Below are 18395 nucleotides of genomic sequence, written 5' to 3'. Positions count from 1 at the left end.
AGCAGTAGTAAATCAATGGACCATTCCAGGAGACTACCTCATGAAGCTGATTGAGAGAATGCCAAGAGTGTGCAAAGCTGTCATCAAAGCAAAAAGGGGGCTTCTTTGAGGAATCTAAAATATAAAACATAATTGGATTTGTTTAACACTTTTTTGTTTACAACATAATTTCATATGTGTTCTCTCATAGTTTTGATGTCTTCAGAATTATTCTACAATGTAGAAAATAATTTAAATACACAAAAGCCATTGAATGAGAATGTGTGTCCAAACTTTTGACTGGTACTGTAGAACCTGCCCACTGCACAGTTGGTGGAGTCAGTAAAAGATGGTTACTGACAGTAAGCTGGAATCCCCTATTGGCCAGGTCCCGTGTGACCCATACCTGTTCTGTGACTGCGGAAGCGAGTCGGTGAGGGCGTCGGAAGCATCCAGTCACAGAGGCTATCGGCTCCCTGGTTACAGCTGTAACTACAGATATGTCATGTCCCTCTATTATTACAATTGATATGACACTCCCAGATACCCTCACCTACCCAGTTATGTCCCTGTATTATTACTATAGCTATAAGCGACATCACTGTGACACTCCCAGATCCCCTCACCTCCCCCAGTCATGTCCCTGTATTATTACTATAGATATAAGAGCTGTCACTGTGATACTCCCAGATCCCCTCACCTCCCCAGTCATTTCCCTGTATTATTACTATAGATATAAGTGATGTCACTGTGACGCACCCAGACCCCCTCACCCATGTCCCTGTATTCTTACTATAGATATGTGATGTCACTGTGATACTCCCAGAAATCTTCACCTCCCCAGTCATGTTCCTGTATTATTACTGTAGATAAGTGAAGTCACAGTAACACTCCCAGATCCCCTCACCTCCCCAGTCATGTTCCTGTATTATTACTATAGATATAAGAGCTGTCACTGTGATACTCCCAGATCCCCTCACCTCCCCAGTCATTTCCCTGTATTATTACTATAGATATAAGTGATGTCACTGTGACGCACCCAGACCCCCTCACCCATGTCCCTGTATTCTTATAGATATGTGATGTCACTGTAACGCTCCCAGATCCCCACACCTCCCCAGTCATGTCCCTGTATTATTACTATAGATATATGATGTCACTGTGATGCAACCATATCCCCTCTCCTCCCCCAGTGATGTCACTGTATTATTACTATAGATATAAGTGACGTCACTGTGACACTCCCAGATCCCCTCACCTCCCCAGTCAGTAGGTAGATGATCTCCAGGGTGATATTAATTATCTTCTCAGTCCTGTGACTCGTGTCCATCCTGAGTGAATCTCAGAGCCCTGGCCGGCATCTCTCAGAGGTTCCTGTGACCCAACTCCATATGGCTGTACTGTATAATGTTACACCAATGCTACTCTCCTTGCCGGGGTCTTATTCCTCCCAGATACACTTCTCGTGCAAGTTGCTCCACATGAATCATTTACAAAACACGAGAATTAGGGATGTTGGACTATTCTATTAAATTTATTCCAGAAAATCATAGTAGACTTGTGATTATGGGATGTAGTCATGTGACCGCCGGTCACAATACCTCCTCCTGCATCCTGAAAATCCCAACAGTCGGCATGCCGACTAAAAAGGAACTATTCCCACAAGTAATACAGTAAAAAAAAAAAGGTTGACACTGGACATGTCGAGACATGATTGGCAATAGTTACCTGGCAAGCAAAGCGAGCCACGCAATGGGACGCAATCCACTAATTGGGGTTCCTGGTCATGTTACGGCAAAAACGTCACCAAAAACATAAAAAAATGTAATGTCAACTTATTCATCTGTCGACCTGTCATGCGTTGGACTTTTCACTGTCTACTTTCTTACCATGTTGACCACGTCCACAACAACCAATAATCATCAACCTATTGGCTGGTGACCTTATCCAGGGCGACCAGGATAACCAGGGGAGAGTACACAGGAGAACAGAAGGGGTGTAGATGTGGGGAGAGAGGAACTAAAGTAGGAAATCTGGGTGTACAGCGGAGGGTGACCACTCATTACTGTTATTATTACTCTGCTGCTATAGTAACCAGACACCACAGGCCGCTCCCCTTGAATAATACTACTAACAGGACACCACAGGCTGCTCACCCTGTATAATAATAATAATAATAGGATTTTAATACCTACCGGTAAATCCTTTTCTCTTAGTAAGTAGAGGATGCTGGGGTTCACTTTAGTACCATGGGGTATAGACGGTGCCGTAGGAGCCATGGGCACTTTAAGGCTTTTCAAGGGTGTGAACTGGCTCCTTCCTCTATGCCCCTCCTCCAGACCTCAGTATAGGAACTGTGCCCAGGGAGACGGACATTTCGAGGAAAGGATTTACATTTAATTTAAGGTGAGAGACATACCAGCTCACACCTCAACCATGCCGCACAACATGGCATTCAACATAACACATGCCAACAGGCATGAACAATTGCAGCAACAAGCTGAAAAGAAACGTAACACAACATGTGTGTAACCACAAACTAATAACTGCAGATACAGTACGCACTGGGTCGGGCGCCCAGCATCCTCTACAGACTAAGAGAAAAGGATTTACCGGTAGGTATTAAAATCATATTTTCTCATACGTCCTAGAGTATGCTGGGGTCCACTTCTGTACCATGGGGTTATACCAAAGCTCCAGTACGGGCAGGAGAGTGCGGATGACTCTGCAGCACCGATTGACCAAACTTGAGGTCTTTATCGGCCAAGGTATCAAACTTGTAAACTTAGCAAAAGTGTTTGACCCTGACCAAGTAGCTGCTAGGCAAAGTTGTAACGCCGAGAACCCCCTGGCAGCCGCCCAGAACGAGCCCACCTTTCTAGTAGAATGGGCATTCACCGATTCGGCTATCGGTAGTCCAGCCGTGGAATGAGCATGCTGAATCGTACCACAGATCCAGAGTGCAATGGTCTGCTTAGAAGCAGGACACCCAAACTTATTGGGCGCATATAGGACAAACAGAGCCTCTGTTTTCCTAATCCGAGCCGATCTGGTGACATAAACCTTCAAAGCTCTGACCACATCCAGAGACATTGACTCAGCTAAGGTGTCAGTAGCCACTGGCACCACAATAGATTGGTTCATGTGGAAGGAGGAAACCACCTTCGGCAGAAATTGCCGACGAGTCCTCAACTCTGCTCGATCTTCATGGAAGATCAAATAAAATCTCTTGTGAGACCAGGCCGCTAACTCAGACACTCGCCCTGCGGATGCCAAGGCCAACAGAATGGCCACTTTACAAGTGAGGAATTTCAACTCCACCTTCTGTGAAGGTTCAAACCAATGTGATTGAAGGAACCACAACACCACGTTAAGGTCCCTTGGTGCCACTGGAGGCACAAATGGAGGTTGGATGTGCAAAACTCCTTTCACAAAGGTCTGAACTTCTGGAAAGGAAGCCAATTGTTTCTGAAAGAAAACTGATAAGGCTGAAATCTGTACCTTAATTGAGCCCAATTTTAGGCCCGCATCCACACCTGCCTGTAGAAAATGTCCTAGCTGAAACTCTTCCGTTGGAGCAGTCTTGGATTCACACCAAAAAACATATTTTCTCCAAATACGGTGGTAATGTTTTGACGTTACTCCTTTCCTGGCCTGAATAAGTGTGGGAAGGACTTCTCTGGGAATACCCTTTCGGGCTAGGTTCCGGCGTTCAACAGCCATGCCATCAAACGTAGCAGCGGTAAGGCTTCATACACGCACGGTCCCTGCGCAAAGGAAGAGGCCAGGGATCTCCTATGAGTAATTCCTGAAGATCTGGATACCAAGCCCTCCTTGGCCAGTCTGGGATAATGAGGATTGCTCGAATCTTTGTTCTTCTTATGATCTTTAGAACTTTTGGAATGAGAGAAAGTGGAGGGAATACATACACCGACTGAAACACCCACGGTGTCACCAGTGCATCCACTGCTATTGCTTGAGGGTCCCTCGACCTGGAACAATATCTCTGAAGCTTCTTGTTGAGACGAGATGCCATCACGTCTAATTGAAGAAACTCCCCAACGACTTGTCACCTCTGCGAAGACTTCTTGGTGGAGGCCCCACTCTCCTGGATGGAGATCTTGTTTGCTGAGGAAGTCTGCTTCCCAGTTGCCTGACGGTTTACGTACGCTACTGCTGTTACATTGTCCAACTGGATCTGTATGGGTAGATCTTGAAGAAGATGTTCCGCTTGTAGAAGGCCGTTGTAAATGGCTCTTAACTCCAGAACGTTTATATGAAGACAAGACTCCTGACTTGACCACCTTCCTTGGAAGCTTACTCCCTGTGTGATTGCTCCCCAGCCTCGGAGTCTTGCATCCGTGGTCACTAGGACCCAGTCCTGAATCCCGAACCTGCGTCCCTCTAGTAGGTGAGAGCTGTGCAGCCACCACAGAAGTGAAATTCTGGGTTTGGATGACAGGATTATCCTCTGGTGCATGTGTAAGTGGGATCCGAACCATTTGTCCAACAGGTCCCACTGGAATACTCTGGCATCGAATCTGCCAAACTATATGGCCTCGTAGGCCGCTACCATCTTTCCCAACAACCGAATGCATTGATGAATCGACACTCTTGCTGGTTTCAAAATTTGTTTGACCAGCCTCTGGATCTCCAGAGCTTTTTCCACTGGAAGAAAAACTCTCTGTAGTTCTGTTAGACAATGTGCAAAATGCAGATATGCGCACCCTGGGGTATTGTGGGATAAGTATATATTTTGTGGAGAACGTTCGATGTTGAGATGTTCAAATCCTTCCCTTTTAGAGTAAGAACAGAATTCCTCCTTTTTCCCCTCAAAAAAGCAGAATTAAGGGAATATATAGTGAAGTACAGTTTTATTTATAGTGTAAATAACATGAACAAAAACAAAAGTAATAATTCCACCAACTTATAGTGGGGCAAATGTGCGTACCAGAATATGTGGGGTTCCCACCAAAGGTTACCCTATAACGCTTGTGAGGTGTTAAACAGATACCTCCCGGGATCTCAGTACTGTTCCTCCTCTAGCCGTGGTATTCCTGGGTATTCCCCCTCTTACTGGATCAATCGCAGTCTGTCCCACAGCACCAACGCGTTTCTGCTCTCTGGGAGCCTTTCTCAAGGACCTTGAGAAAGGCTCCCAGAGAGCAGAAACGCGTTGGTGCTGTGGGACAGACTGCGATTGATCCAGTAAGAGGGGGAATACCAAGGAATACCACGGCTAGAGGAGGAACAGTACTGAGATCCCGGGAGGTATCTGTTTAACACCTCACAAGCGTTATAGGGTAACCTTTGGTGGGAACCCCACATATTCTGGTACGCACATTTGCCCCACTATAAGTTGGTGGAATTATTACTTTTGTTTTTGTTCATGTTATTTACACTATAAATAAAACTGTACTTCACTATATATTCCCTTAATTCTGCTTTTTTGAGGGAAAAAGGAGGAATTCTGTTCTTACTCTAAAAGGGAAGGATTTGAACATCTCAACATCGAACGTTCTCCACAAAATATATACTTATCCCACAATACCCCAGGGTGCGCATATCTGCATTTTGCACATTGTCTAAAAGTTCCTTTGGAAGTGGGGGTGACCACTTCAGCGGAGATTGCAGCACTGCTGTGTTGGAGCGCTGGTTTGAAAACGTTTCTAACAAAATACATCTCTGTAGTTCTGTGTCCAGTATCATTCCCAGAAATGACAATCTTGCTGTCGGTATCAACTGTGACTTTGGAAAGTTTATGATCCAACCGTGTTGTTGAAGTACTGTCAGGTAGAGTGCAATGTTCTGCACCAATCTGTCCTTGGATCTTGACTATATTAGGAGATCGTCCAGGTAAGGAATTATATTGACTCCCTTCTGTCGAAGGAGGACCATCATCTCCGCCATCACCTTGGTGAAAAACTCTTGGTGCCGTGGAGAGACCAAACGGCAACGTCTGAAATTGGTAATGACAATCCTGTATCGCGAATCTCAGATAAGCCTGATGCGCAGGATAAATGGGAACATGTAAGTAGGCATCTATTATGTCCACTGACACCATGAAATCTCCTTTCTCCAGGCTGGAGATCACTGCCCTGAGAGATTCCAACTTGAATTTGAATCCCTTCAGGTAGAAATTTAGGGATTTCAGGTTTAGGATCGGCCTAACTGAGCCGACCGGCTTTGGAACAACGAAGAGGCTTGAATAAGACCTCTCTCCCTGTTGTGACAGAGGAACTAGGATAATGACCTGATCCTGACACAATTTTTGAATTGCTGTGCTGACTACATCCCTGTCTGGGAGAGAAACTGGTAAGGCCAATTTGAAAAATCGGCATGGGGGAATGTCTAGAAACTCCAGTTTGTACCCGTGGGACACGATTTGTAAAAACCACGGGTCCAGGGCAGAATGAACCCAGTACTGACTGAAAAGTTTCAGACGTGCCCCCACCGGGGCGGACTCCCATAAGGGAGCTCCAGCATCATGCAGTAGATTTGGCAGAAGCAGGTGATGATTTCTGCTCCTGTGATCCTGAAGAGGCTGCGGATCCGTTTCCTCTTCCCCTTCCTCTACTCGCCAAGAAAGGGGAACCTTTTCCTCTTTTGTACCTATTGGGCCGAAAGGAGTGCATCTGAGAGTGATGCGTCTTTTTGGACTGTGCAGGAGCATAGGGCAAGAAAGTCGACTTACCTGCAGTAGCCGCAGAAACCAAAGCATCTAGGCCGTCACCAAATAAGGCTCTCTTTTATAGGGGAGAGACTCCATATTCTTTTTTGAATCTGCATCAGCATTCCATTGGTGAATCCACAGTGACCTTCTAGCCGAGACCGCCATGGTAGCGGCCCTTGATCCCAAGAGCCCAATATCTCTCGTGGCGTCACGCATGTATGCTGCAGCTTCTTTTATATGGCCCAACGTTAGGAGAATCTCATCCTTATCTAGGGTGTCTATCGGATGACAAGTTATCCGACCACTTTTCAATAGCACTACTTACCCATGCACAGGCAATGGTAGGTCTGAGCAGTGTACCATTGGTCACATAAATAGATTTTCAATGTGTTTTCCATTTTGTGATCCGCCTGCTCCTTAAGGGCCGCTGTCCCAGGTGCGGGGAGAGCCACCTTTTTAGTTAATCGTGACAGGGCTCTGTCCAGAACGGGGGGCGACTCCCACCTTCTCCTGTCCTCTGCCGGGAAGGGATAAGCAACCTGAATTCTTTTGGGAATTTGAAATTTCTTTTCAGGGTTTTTCCAGACCCTCTCAAAGAGGGTGTTTAGTTCATGAGAAGGAGGAAAAACTACCTCAACCTTCCTTTCTTTATAAAGGTACACATTCTTTTCAGGTAAAGAAGGGGTCTCCTCAATGTTTAAGACGTCCTTTATAGCTACAATCATGTATTGAATGCTCTTAGCTAATTTTGGATTTATTCTGGAAACACTAGGGTCGACACAGGAATCAGAGTCCGTGTCGGTATCAGTGTGAATTATCTGGGCAAATGACCTTTTATGCGACCCCGAGGGGTCTCCTGTGGAACAAAAAGCAGAGCTTTGTAACATCTCATCCTCCACAGATTTACTCCAGGTCTGTTTCCCGATATGATTCACACTATCACGCAAATCTTTCACCCATTCAGGTTCAGGTGGTGCCGACAGGGCCACCACATTACAATACTGTGTCCCTAGTATAGCTTCCTCCAGGGAAGAGCACTCTGCCTCAGACATGTCACACACGTGTACCAAACACACCACAGACACCCAGGCTTATAGGGGACAGACCCACAGTAAAATCTGTCAGAGGGACACAGAGAGGATTTGCCAGCTCACAACCCAGCGCCAGTAACACAGAGCCTGTGAAAACAATAGTGCCCACAGACCTGCAGCACTTTTACCATATAATAATAATAATAATAATAATAAAAAATACAAAGCACCAATTTGCACTGTGCCCCTCCTCCTGTTTTGCACCCTGATACTTTCAGTAGTGAAGGAAGGACCAGCGTTCTCTGAGAGAAAAATGGCGCTGAGTAATGTGCTAGCTGACTGAGGAAGAAGCCCCGCCCCCATAATGGCGCTCTTCTTTCCAGTCCGTTTTACAGAAAATTTATACTGGTGGGGGTAGGACTGTGCAAGCGCACTATATGTCCCCTAGCTGCCAGTTAATAAAGAGGATTTCATGCTGCCCAGGGTGCCCCCCACACCCTGCACAGCCTGTGTGTAGTGGGAGCATGGCGTCAGCATTCCCGTTCGCTGCGCGGTACCTCTATCAGCCGTCACACTGGAAAAGAAGTCTTCTTTTCTTCTAACACTCATTTGTCTTCTGACTTCTGGCTCTGTAAGGGGGGTGATGGCAGGCTGTGGGAGTGAGCATTTAGGCGCACCCAGCGTTCAGTACCCTTCAGGAGCTAATGGTGTCCTGCCAGCCAGAAGCAAAGCCATTAAACTCTCAAGAAGTTGGTTCCTACTTCTCCCCCCTAAGTCCCACGAAACAGGGAGACTGTTGCCAGCAGGTCTCCCTGAAAATAAAAAACCTAATAAAGTCTTTCAGAGAAACTCTAGCAGTGCATTCAGTCTGCCTGGGCACATTTTCTAAACTGAGGTCTGTAGGAGGGGCATAGAGGGAGGAGCAAGTTCACACCCTTGAAAAGTCTTAAAGTGCCCATGGCTCCAGCGGAACAGTCTATACCCCATGGGACTGAAGTGGACCCCAGCATCCTCTAGGATGTATGAGAAAACAACAGCAACAACAACAGCAGGACACCACAGGCTGCTCACCCTGTATAATAATATTAACAGGACACCACAGGCTGCTCTCCCTGTATAATAATAATAACAACCGGACTCCACAGGCCGATCCACCTATATAATAATAATAATAACAGGACACCACAGGGTGTTTCCCATGCATAATAATAATAACAACATGACACCACAGTCTGCTCCCCCTGTATAATACTATGAACAGGACACCACATGCTGCTCCCCCCGTATAATACTACTAACAGGACACCACAGGATCCTCCCCCTGTATAATAATACTAACAGGACACCATAGGCTGCTCCCCTTGTATAATAATACTAACAGGACACCATAGGCTGCTCCCCCTGTATAATAATATTAACAGGACACCACAAGCTGCTCCCCCTGTATAATAATACTAACAACCGAACACCACAGGACGCTCCCCCTGTATAATAATAATAATAACAGGACACTACGTTCCCCCTGTATAATAATATCAGGACACCGCAGGCCGCTCCCCCTGTATAATAAGGAGATTTATGGTAAGAACTTACCTTTGTTAAATTTCTTTCTGCGAGGTACACTGGATTCCACAGGGAATAACATTGTGGTGTAGAGTTGGATCTTGATCCAAGGCACCAACAGGCTAAAAGCTTTGACTGTTTCCAAGATGCATAGAGCCGCCTCCTATATAACCCCACCTCCGTGCACAGGAGCTCAGTTTTGTTAACCAGTCTAATGCAGTAGCAGGTAAAAGAGACAACAGTTAGTAGACACAAACACCACATTCTCACGACATGAGAAGGTATCAGCGGCTAATGCCATACCAACCTAAAGAAGCTAAGTGCGTCAGGGTGGGCGCCCTGTGGAATCCAGTGTACCTCGCAGAAAGAGATTTAACAAAGGTAAGTTCTTACCATAAATCTCCTTTCCTGCAGTAGGGGTACACCGGTATTCCACAGGGAATAACATCGGGGATGTTCTAAAGCAGTTCCTTATGGGAGGGGATGCACTGTAGCGGGCACAAGAAATCGGCGTCCAAAGGAAGCATCCTAGGAGGCTGAAGTATCGAAGGCATAGAACCTTATGAACGTGTTCACTGAGGACCACGAAGCCCCCTTGCACAATTGTTCAAGGGTCGCACCACAGCGGGCTGCCCAAGAAGGTCCTACAGACCGAGTAGAATGGGCTTTGATGGTAGCAGGTGCTGGAAGGCCAGCCTATACATAAGCATGTGCAATCACCATTCTAATCCATCTGACCAAGGTCTGCTTGCTAGCAGGCCAGCCACGTTTGTGAAAACCAAACAGTACAAAGAGAGAATCAGACTTCCTAACGGAGGCTGTCCATATCACATAGATACAGAGAGTCCGTACAACATCCAATGACCGTTCTTTGGAGGACATCTCAGGAGAACTAAAGGCCGGAACCACAATCTCCTGGTTAAGGTGGAAGGAAGACATCACCTTAGGTAAATAACCAGGGCGCGCTCTAAGAACTGCCCGGTCACGATGAAAAATCAGATAGCGGGACTTACAGGATAAGGCACCCAAGTCCGAGACTCTTCTAGCAGAGGCAATAGCCAGCAAAGACAAGACCTTAAGGGAAAGCCACTTAAGGTCCGCAGATGCAAGAGGTTCAAACGGAGACTCTTATAAGGCCTCTAGAACCACCGACAAATCTCAAGGGCGGCACAGGTGGTACATAAGGAGGTTGAATCCGTAAAACACCCTGAGTGAAAGTATGATCAGGCAGGGTAGCAATCTTTCTCTGAAACCATACCGACAAGGCAGTAATGTGAACCTTGAGGGAGGCCAGACGAAGGCCCAAGTCCAGGCTCTGTTGCAGGAAGGCCAAAAGTTTGGCCGTACTAAACTTGTAAATGTTGTGGTTATTAGACGCGCACCAAGCAAAGTAAGAATTCCAGACCCTATGATAAATCCAAGCAGAAGCCGGCTTACGGGCCTTCAACATAGTTTGAACGACCACCTCAGAGAATCCCTTGGCCCTCAGTACGGAAGCTTTAAGAGCCACGCCGTCAAAGCCAGTCGGGCCAAATCCTGGTAAACACAAGGGCCCTGAACGAGGAGGTCTGGTCGTTGTGGAAGTAGAAGGGGACGCTCTAGCGAGAGACACTGTAGGTCTGAGAACCAGTGCCCTCTGGGCCAACCTGGAGCTATGAGAAGCAGGATTCCTCCTTCCTGCTTGAACTTCCGTATTACTGTTGGCAGGAGTGACACCGGAGGGAACACATATGGCAGCCGAAAGTTCCATGGAATCGCCAGTGCATCCACGAATGCTGCTTGAGGACCCCTTGTTCTTGCTCCGAAGACCGGAACCTTGTTATTGTATCGAGGCGCCATCAGGTTTACGTCTGGTAGGCCCCACTTATCCACTAGGAGTTGAAATACTTCTGGATGGAGGCTCCTCTCTCCGGTGTGAACGTCCTGACGACTGAGGAAGTCCGCTTCCCAGTTGAGGACCCCCGGAATGAATATTGCCGATATGGCTGGCAGATGGCGTTCCGCCCATTGAAGAATCTTTGACACTTCCATCATTGCCATGTGGCATCGAGTGCTGCCTTGATGAATTATGTATTTGAACAGGCCTGTTCTGTACCAGATGCTGGGCCAGTTTCAGAGCATTGAACACTGCCCGCAACTCCAGAATGTTTATCGGGAGGAGAGACTCCTCCCTGGTCCAACAACCCTGAAGAGAGTGTTGCTCCAACACCGCGCCCCAACCCCTCAGACTGGCATCAGTCGTCAGAAGGACCCGGTTGGAGATCCAGAAGGGACAATCACTGCTCAACCGTTGGTCCTGTAGCCACCAGGTCAGGGACAGACGGACCTCCGGAGACAAGGATATCATTTGAGACCTGATTCGGTGAGGCAGGCCGTCCCATTTGGCAAGAACCAGTTTCTTTAGAGGGCGGGAAAGAAATTGAGCGTACTCCACCATGTCGAAAGCCGACACCATGAGGCCTAGAACTTGCATCGCCAAGTTTATCGACATACGCGGGCGAGAGAGAAAGTAACGTATCTTGTCTTGAAGTTTCAGGACTTTTTCCTGTGACAAAAACAACCTCTGGATTTATGTGTCCAACAACGCTCCCAGGTGTACCCTGCCCTGGGCAGGGACCAGGGAGTATTTCTTACAGTTAATGAGCCAGGATCAGCAACTTGTCCAGATACGGTAGAATCCTGATGCCCCGACGGCGGAGCGAAGCTATCATAACCGCCATGACTTTGGTGAAAATTCGAGAGGCCGTAGTCAGACCAAACGGTAAGGCCCAGAATTGGTAATGGAGATTGCCAATAGCAAACCGCAGGTATTGCTGATGTGACATGGCAATAGGGATATGCAGGTAAGCATCCTGAATATCCAGGGATACCATATATTCCCCTGGTTCCAGAGCCAGGACAATAGAGCGAAGGGTTTCCATATGAAACTTGGACACCTTCACAAATTTGTTCAATGATTTGAGGTTGAGAATGGGCAGAGAGGAACCATTCGGTTTGGGGACTAGAACAGCGTTGAATAGTACCCCCTGCCCCTCTGAGCCAGAGGCACCGATACCACCACTCCGGTGTCCAGGAGGGATTGTACCACCGAGCATAGATTAGTTGCCTTCTTCTGAACCGAGGGGATGTCTGTCAGGCAACAGCGAGGAGGGGGGCGATTCTTGAAGGAAATAGCGTATCCGCGAGAGACGACTTCCCGCACCCAAGCGTCTGAAGTGGTTTCCAACCACACTTGGGTAAACTGTAGAAGTCGGCCTCCCACCCTAGGATTCCCCAGGAGGAGGCCCGCCCCGTCATGCCGCAGGCTTATCATATTTGGAAGCGGGCTGAGGGGCCGCCCAGGCACATTTAGGCTTGCGCTTGGAAGTGAGAGACTGTTTCGGGTACGCCTGACCTTTTGCTTTACCTGGAGGTTGAAAGGAATGAAAGGAAGTACTCTTAGCCTTCGGTGCAGAAGGAGTAGTACTTGGAAGACATGCAGTTTTAACAGACACTAAGTCAGCAACAATCTTATTGAGATCCTCACCAAAGAGGATGTCACCTTTGAACGGGAGCACCTCCAGGGTTTTCTTAAGAGTACAGGTCCACTGACCAGGACCCTAACCAAAGAATACGGCGAGTCAAAATGGATGTCGTAGCAGCCTTGGCCGCCAGAATGCCAGTATCTGAAGCTGCTTCTTTAATGTAATAAGATGCCGTGACAATATATGAGAGGCATTGTCTGGCATGTTCAGGAAAATGAGAGGGAAACACATCCTCTATTTCCTGAGCCCAGAGCCGCAATGGTGGGCCTAGGTACAGCCCCTGCAAGGGTATAGAAAGCCTTCAAGCAACCCTCCACACGTTTATCCGTCGGCTCCTTAAGAGAAGTAACGGTAGTGACAGACAGGGCAGAAGATACCACCAGTCTAGCGATTTGCGAGTCCACCGGCGGTGGCGTTTCCCAATTCTTGCTCAACTCAGCTGCAAGGCGATAGCGAGCTAGCATCTTCTTGTGTGGGGTGAATTTCTTCCCAGGGTTCTCCCAGGATTCCTGACGTATGTCAACTAAATGGTCAGAATGAGGTAAAACCAATTTAGTAACCTTCCAACGTTTAAACCTATCTGGTTTCTTTGAGGCAGTGTCACAACTGAGGGCTGAGGCTGAACTAGGGAAGCCTCAGACATAGGGGCTGGCGTGTATGTGAAGCGTGGAGGCCAAATACTGGAGGTCTAAGCACCGTTTGCCCGAAGACGTGACCACAACAACGGAATAAAACAAAGTCAGTTTATTAAATACACAGTTTAACACCTTGGCAATTCAAGTAACTTCAAATAATAAAGCAGTACAGTTCGTGGAAGCGCAGTGGTAATGAATGCTGTGAGTGCAGGATGAGATGTACAAAGTCCTTGCAATACCCGGAGTTGGAAAGTCCGTGGGACACAATTAACCACTGTATAAAGAAACAAGCCGGTACTGCCCAGCAGATGACACTTGGAAGCTGGGGTTGGAACAAGTGCACAAAGGTTGGAGGGTACTTGGAAGAATTGCCAGAGATGCCGGGTGGAACCGGTGCAGACAACAGGTGTATTGAACTCACCGCTGTAGATAGAGTCTGCTGGTATCGATGGTGAACTAGAGATCAATGGCGGAACACCGATGGAGCTAGAGATCGATGGAGCTGGAGATCGATGGCGGAACACCGATGGAGCTAGAGATCGATGACGGAACACCGATAGAGATGAGTATCGATTGCGGAACACAGATGAAGCAGGGGATCGATGGCGGAACACCGATGTAGCTGGAGATCGATGGCAGAACACCGATGTAGCTGGAGATCGATGGCAGAACACCGATGGTGCCAGGCAGGGCTGCAAGCAAGATGGAACTCAGGTCTCAGGGCAGAATGGAATCTCCTGGAGCAAGGTAACCTGGAAGCAGCTGATAGCTATATCGGAGCACCGCTGGAAGCAAAGCTGGAAGCCAGTGACGGATCACTGCAGATCGCAGGATGCAATGCTAGAACACTGCGGAGTCAGGCTGCACCGCAGGATGGTAACTGGTGCGGGTCTCTTAGTCGAGCTGGATCACAGGAGCTGGAATACCTTGAAGAACAAGCTGGAAAAACCACAGACAAGAGAGACATGTATCACTGGGTTAGACAACCAAAGCGCTGATAATTAGGCAGCTTTAATGCAGGATATTTATACCAGCTGGGAAGCAGGTATTGGCTGGGTAATTAGGCAGAGACCAGAGTGCAGCTGATAGGCTGAAAAGAAACATGTGATGTAAACAAACATTGCTGCGCCCATGTTTGAATTTGGAGGGAAAGACTGTTTGTAACTTGCATGTGGTTTTAACAGTGATGCTGCCTGAATCACAGTGAAGAGACTTGAGGCAATGGAATGCAGAGTGCCGCACGCAGACAGCGCAGATAGAATCCAGGCTTGGAACGCTGGGCCAGTCTCAGGAGGCATTTGGAAGGTAAACACTGATGAGAAATTACCCGGATGGTGACAGGCAGTAGTGGGCTCTGGTTCATCATCAATTTGAAGAATGAGCTTGATAGCCTCAATGAGATCAGGAACATCCACCTGTGAAACAGACTCCCCATCAGAAACATCACGATGAGAATCTGAGGAGTCCGTATACACGCCATCCTCCTCAGAAGAGGTATCTGAAGCTGGCGTGGACTGAGAGGAAGTAACAGCCCGCTTAGAGGACTTCTTAGGCTTAGTCTTAGGCAGGCGAGGGACAGGACTTTGTATAACCAAAGATTTATTCAAGTGCTGTAACTGAGTGGACAGGACATCTGTCCATGGCGGATGAACCGCAGGGACCATATAAGGCTGATAAGGCACAGGAGGTCCCACAGGGGGCGTAAGTTTAGTTACCAGCGTAGTCAGTATATCGGAAAAGGCTGACCAGGACGGACCCTGATGTGCCCCCGGTGCTACAAACTGACTGGGGGGTACAGATCCCCCAAAACCTGAACCCTCAGCAGCCATGTTATCCTCAAACGCATCTGGTACGCCATAACCGCGTGCCGCGGAATCAGACCCAGACCCATCGCCCTGTGTAGCCGACATAGTATGAAAGCTTAAACTACAGGCGACACAGTACAATAATAGGAGATAAATACCAGCACAAACCCCCCGTGTAGAGTGACAGCACAAACGGAGGATTTCTGAGGTAAAATGTGACTGAAAAACAGAAAAAATACAAAATACTTATATATCCTGTGAAAACACCTATATATCTAATAATCCTGACGCACTGAGCTCCAGCAGGTTACAGAATATTGGGATAGCAGTAGGAGTGAGGTACACGAAGTAGAAATCACCCAGCAGCTATATGCACACACAGATACAGAAAATAGGATTTTAATACCTACCGGTAAATCCTTTTCTCTGAGTCCGTAGAGGATGCTGGGGTCATCAATAGAACCATGGGGTATAGACGGGATCCGCAGGAGACATGAGCACTTTAAGACTTTCAAAGGGCGTGAACTGGCTCCTCCCTCTATGCCCCTCCTCCAGACCTCAGTTATAGGAACTGTGCCCAGGGAGACGGACATTTCGAGGAAAGGAATTAAGATTTTAATTTAAGGTGAGATATATACCAGCTCACACCACAAACGTGCCGTACAACATGGAATTCCATAGAACACAAGCTAACGGCACCAACTATGTCAGCAATAGGCTGAACAAAACCGGAACACAACATGTGTGTAACCAAATTAACATCAGCAACAGGCTGACAACAACAACAACAACAAGTGTGTAACCTGAACGAACAACTGCAGATACAGTACTCACTGGGACGGGCGCCCAGCATCCTCTATGGACTCAGAGAAAAGGATTTACCGGTAGGTAAAATCCTATTTTCTCTTTCGTCCTAGAGGATGCTGGGGTCATCAATAGAACCATGGGGTTATACCAAAGCTCTAGAACGGGCGGGAGAGTGCGGATGACTCTGCAGCACCGATTGACCAAACTTGAGGTCATCATCGGCCAAGGCATCAAACTTATAAAACTTATCAAAAGTGTTTGACCACGACCACGTAGCAGCTCGGCAAAGTTGCAATGCCGAGACACCCCGGGCAGCCTCCCAGGACGAGCCCACTTTCCTAGTGGAATGGGCCTTCACCGATTTCGGTAACGGCAATCCAGCCGTGGAATGAGCCTCCTGAATCGTCTGACAGATCCAGCGGGCAATGGTCTGCTTGGAAGCAGGACACCCAATCTTGTTGGGAGCATACAGGACAAACAGAGCTTCTGTTTTCCTAATCTGAGCCGTTCTGGCGATATAAATCTTCAAAGCTCTGACCACATCCAGAGACTTTGACTCAGCCAAAGCGTCAGTAGCCACTGGCACTACAATAGGTTGGTTAATGTGAAAAGATGAAACCACCTTTGGCAGAAACTGTTGACGAGTTCTCAACTCTGCTCTATCTTCATGGAAGATCAAATAAGGGCTCTTGTGAGACAAGGCCGCCAATTCGGACACCCGCCTTGCGGATGCCAAGGCCAACAAAATGACCACTTTCCAAGTGAGGAATTTCAATTGCACCTTTCGTAAAGGTTCAAACCAATGGGATTGAAGGAACTGTAACACAACGTTAAGGTCCCATGGTGCCACAGGAGGCACAAAAGGAGGTTGGATGTGCAACACCCCTTTTACAAACGTCTGCACCTCAGGAAGAGAGGCCAATTGTTTCTGAAAGAAAACAGACAAAGCAGAAATCTGTACTTTAATGGAGCCTAATTTTAGGCCCGCATCCACTCCAGCTTGGAGAAAACGTCCAAGGTGAAATTTCTCCGCAGGAGTCTTCTTGGACTCACCCCAGGAAATAGATTTCCTCCAAATACGGTGATAGTGCTTCGACGTCGCACCCTTTCTAGCCTGAATAAGAGTGGGAATTACTTCACTGGGAATACCCTTTTGGGCTAAAATCTGGCATTCAACCGCCATGCCATCAAACGTAGCCGCTGTAAATCTTGATACAGACACGGCCACTGTTGTAACAGGTCCTCCCGTAGAGGAAGCGGCCAGGGATTTTCCACGAGTAAATCCTGAAGATCTGGATACCAAGCCCTCCTTGGCCAGTCCGGAACAATCAGGATCGTCGGAACCTTTGTTCTTCTTATGATCTTTAACACCCTCGGAATGAAAGGAAGTGGAGGGAAAACATACACCGACTGAAACACCCACGGTGTCACCAGAGCGTCCACCGCTATGGCTTGAGGGTCCCTTGACCTGGCACAATAGCTCTGGAGCTTCTTGTTGAGACGAGACGCCAACACGTCCACTTGAAGAACTCCCCAATGACTTGTCACTTCTGTGCAGACCTCTGGATGAAGGCCCCACTCTCCTGGATGGAGATCGTGTCTGCTGAGGAAGTCCGCTTCCCAGTTGTCTACTCCTGGAATGAAGACCGCTGACATGTTTCTCCGCCCAATGGAGAATCTTTGTGGCTTCTGCCATTGCTGCTCTGCTTTTTGTTCCGCCCTGGCGGTTTATGTAAAGCTACTGCTGTGACATTGTCCGACTGGATGAGGACGGGTAGACTTAGAATAAGGTGATCCACTTGGAGGAGGCCGTTGTAAATGGGCCTTAACTCCAGCACATTTATGTGGAGACAGGATTCTTGACTCGACCACCTTCTCTGGAAGTTTTCCCCCCATGTGACTGCACCCCAACTCCGGAGACTTGCGTCCGTGGTTACTAGAATCCAATCCTGGATCCCGAACCTGCGTCCCTCGCGGAGGTGAGAACCGTGCCGCCACCACAGGAGTGATATCCTTGTCATGGGAGACAGGATTATATTCCGTTGCATGTGTAGGTGGAAACCGGACCATTTGTCCAACAGGTCCCACTGGAACACTCTGGCATGGAATCTGCCAAACTGAATGGCCTCGTAGGCCGCCTCCATCTTTCCCAGCAATCGAGTGCATTGATGGATCGACACTCTGGTTGGTTTCAGGATTTGTTTTACCAGAGTCTGAAGTTCCCGAGCCTTTTCCTCCGGGAGAAAAACTCTCTGTAGTTCTGTGTCCAGAATCATTCCCAAAAACGACAGCTGGGTCGTTGGGATCAGCTGAGATTTTGGCAAGTTGATAAGCCAACTATGTTGGTGTAGAACTGTCAGGAACAGTGCAATATGTCG

General features: G+C 47.8%; 1 protein-coding gene across 4 annotated transcripts in view; it reads right to left on the bottom strand.

Annotated features, from left to right (window-relative positions):
- Positions 1-18395, bottom strand: part of LOC135057016 (gastrula zinc finger protein XlCGF71.1-like) — a 51732-nt gene that overhangs the window by 28372 nt on the left and 4965 nt on the right. The window contains exon 2 of one of the 4 annotated variants that reach the window (XM_063962878.1): positions 38-114. The exons of the other annotated variants lie outside the window; for them this stretch is intronic. The gene's annotated coding sequence lies outside the window, so the exon portion shown is untranslated. The remainder of the gene's footprint in view (positions 1-37; positions 115-18395) is intronic. 4 annotated transcript variants of the gene reach the window in all.

Source organism: Pseudophryne corroboree, chromosome 3 (genome assembly GCF_028390025.1).
Source record: "Pseudophryne corroboree isolate aPseCor3 chromosome 3, aPseCor3.hap2, whole genome shotgun sequence".
Classification (NCBI taxonomy): Eukaryota; Metazoa; Chordata; class Amphibia; order Anura; family Myobatrachidae; genus Pseudophryne; species Pseudophryne corroboree.
Note: the sequence above shows the minus strand (reverse complement) of the source record. Positions and strands in the feature narration are given on the sequence as shown.